Source organism: Coptis chinensis, chromosome 2 (genome assembly GCF_015680905.1).
Source record: "Coptis chinensis isolate HL-2020 chromosome 2, ASM1568090v1, whole genome shotgun sequence".
In the NCBI taxonomy this organism is placed as follows: Eukaryota; Viridiplantae; Streptophyta; class Magnoliopsida; order Ranunculales; family Ranunculaceae; genus Coptis; species Coptis chinensis.
In genome coordinates, this window is record NC_141457.1 from 43,047,720 (window position 1) to 43,051,114 (window position 3,395).

The 3,395-nt window shown below is 32.6% G+C and overlaps 1 long non-coding RNA gene across 1 annotated transcript; it reads left to right on the forward strand.

Moving 5' to 3' along the window:
* The first annotated feature begins 492 nt into the window (after positions 1-492).
* LOC147516122 (uncharacterized) lies at positions 493-2,686 on the forward strand. The gene is made up of 2 exons (XR_015213585.1): positions 493-1,147; positions 1,242-2,686. It is a non-coding gene; the product is annotated as an uncharacterized LOC147516122 (long non-coding RNA).
* The last annotated feature ends 709 nt before the right edge of the window (positions 2,687-3,395 follow it).

Below are 3,395 nucleotides of genomic sequence, written 5' to 3' on the forward strand. Positions count from 1 at the left end.
AAATTTAACACACGGACGGGAAAAACTATGCCGTCCGTCTCCCGAACTTATTATAGCAGCTGCTTGCGAAGGTTTTAACTTTGGCTGAGTTTTTGACTCCTAAATTTAAAACACTTTTAGCAGCCCCCTTGGAATGATATTTTTGTGGTTCAGGTGCTATATTTGCCTTTAGCAGCCCATATAGCCCCCCATTGGACTTGCTCTAATAGCTATTAAAGTCATGAACAAAGTTGAAAAACCTCCCTGGTACTGTGATGACTTGATCAAGGCTATCCAAAACATGGTCTCCTCTTTTGTGCGTATCTCTTTTCAACATGTGTATAAAGAATGTAATAGAGTTGTTGACTATCTTGCATGCCTATGTCTTAGACATTGTAATGTCTTAGTTTCTAGTATTCCACCTCTCCGACAATAAAATATATGTATTTGTGGATGAAGATGCATGTGGAACTATTTATATAAGACAATGATTTATTTTCAATACAGGTGGGTCTGCCTAACCCTAGCTCAAAAAAAAAAACACTTGTATCAAGTATAACATAGTATTTTTTGTAACAATTTTATCAATATACTACCATCTAACATTTCTATCAAACCGTCAGTTAAGTGCATGATGTGTCTTTTCTTTTCTTATTTTGTATTTTCGGTTTGCACACAAATTTTTTTGGCCATTGAGATCTAGCTAATCTAACGGCCATTGTTCTCTAAGTTCTTCATCCTCCTTTTCATCTCACCACCATCCAAACACCACCAAAAAACAAATCAAACTTTTTTCATTTCTTCCCACTTGAAATCCAAATTTCAAACACATCTAAAAAATGGTTTGAACATAAGTATGCCAGCCTTGAACATTGAGATAAATGGGGGAATTAAGAGTCTCAAAATCAACAGAGACGACCCAAAAAACAACAAAACTAGCTTAAACCAACCTCAACCTCAACCTCTTGAATTGGAATCAAAATCCTTATTCAAACCAACCCCACCCCAAAAATCATCAAAATTCACATTTCAACAACAAAAACACGAGCCCAGAAGTCAAAATCTAAAACCAACTAAACATTTTCAATTTTGAGTAAAGCCCAAGCTTCAATTCATTGAAAAACCTCCAATTTTGAGCAAAGCCCGTGTCTGCTTTATTATCATAAAGGTAAAAGGTTTGTTTGTTTGGTTAGTGATCGAAGTGAATTGTTTCAATTATATTTGTTCTTCTGTTTGATGAAGGTGTTTTTTTTTTGGTGTAGAGGTGATTTGGATGGTGCTATGGAGAAACTAGAGGCGATCCGGAAATTGGGCAGTTCTCATTTGGGTATCTTTTACAAAGATCGTATCTTTTATGGTTAAGAAATGGGCATTGTATCTTTGTTCTTGGAGAACTCAGCGAACAGTAGCCGTTAGATAAACTAGATCTCAATGGCCCAAAAGTTTTAAAACATAAGGTGCTTGTATGTGGAAAACACAATAAAAAGAAAATGAATTTTTTTTTGGACACATCGTATCACTACTTAACTGACGGAAACTAACAAGTTGATATTTTTTGTGAAACTCGAAATTAGTAGATTGATACGATTGTTACAAAAAAAAATAGTATGTTGATACAAATGCCCAGGATAGCGAAAAAGAAAGTGTTAAATGGCCCATAATACGTTACATGTTTATGCAATTAAACCGAAAAAAAAAAAACAGTAGACGAACAAGTACCAAACAATTGAGCTAGTACAAATACTACATAGTTCCACTGTAAGAAGCAATAATAAATAATTCCCTTAATTTATGCAAAAAAAAAAACGTGTGCTTAATTTTGGGTAAAAATACTCCCGTATCCAATAATTCCCTTAACTAACATAATTTTTTTGTTGTAACTCAATAATACCTAAATCCAATAATATCTAATGAGATGTGGTTTTATATATCGGTTTAAGAACACTATAAAAGGATTGGACGATCACCGATAGTCATATTTGGAAAACAGGTAAATATTATGGTTATATGTGATGTTGTTTTTCTATTCAATGTATATAGAGTAATAAAGTGCGTTTACATGTGAATCCATATAGCTTTTTCCATCACAATAAGAGCTGACTATAACAATCTAGATTTTGTATTCAGATGTTATTGAGAAACACAAATGAACTCAAAAGCAAAATTGTATTTGGCACTTGGGACGGTTTCCTTTATATCCCAAATAGTAAGCAAAACCTTAAGTATATGTACTTAACTAATTTCATTTATAAACAATACATTGGCTTTCTTTGAACTCAATATATACAATCTTTTTACATTTCATTTAAGTTCCTATAACAAAAATTGGAACTGACTCTTATAACAAATACAAGATACGGTGAGTGAAATCACTTCATTCAAGAGTGAGAATTAAACTAACTGATCGAGGCGGTTGCCTTTGGTTTTCTAAGTTTTGTCCTTTTTTTTCTCGAGTACAGGAAGATGGGATAGTGCTAAAAATAAATTTTCAAATTTTGTGCTCATTCTGAGTGCAGGAAGATGTGATAGTGCTAAAAGATATGGGTCAGGATGCATATAGAATGTTCATATCATGAAGTAGGATCCTACCAAGTATGTTTCACCTCTCTAACTTCATAAATGGGTGTGGATGCTTATAGAATGTCTATATCATCATGGAGTAGAATCTTGCCAAGTTGTATAATAATATGATGTCCTATATGAGCTACTATTGGTATTGCATAAGAAAGCTATTATTGAATTTACATTGTGTTGAGCATTTCAAAGCGATGGATCCTACGTACAGTTGAACTTGCAATAGCTCAACAACCTTTATTCGATACGCAACAAATTTCGGTTGCAAAGAGAGCCACCTAAACATTTTTAGGTTGTAGGAATTTTAATAATTTTGGAGTAAAATATATCGAAACTTAAAAATTCTTACGAGTGTTCTACTGATAATTGATAGATGATAATTCTTTGGTCCAAAAGAGTGAAGAGTGTTTGTGTGAATTATTGTTATACTTATTTTTGTGGCGCTTTATTAATACCATCAAACTTAACCCTTTCAATATTAGTGCAAATATTAGAAGAACTTTGTGGTACTATTTTTTTATTCGAACTTTGTTTTGCAATGTGTTTGCATAAACATTGAGAATAGATAAATCTACTATAAGAAATAAGAAAAAATGTGGAATAAGATGGAATATTTGAGCATTTTATTGTAAGTTCAAAGTGTGTGTTAGAAGCTTCAAGTTTGAAAAAGAAATGTTATTCGAAAGACACACTCTTTTTCCATTCATTTGATTATTAGATTGTTCAAATCTGAAAATTAATGGTCATTACTCATTTTACCCACCCAATCTTACGCTAACACTTTGACATGTTCACATTGACGAAAGACATAGAACGACATGATCTTCTCTGTTATTCATGTT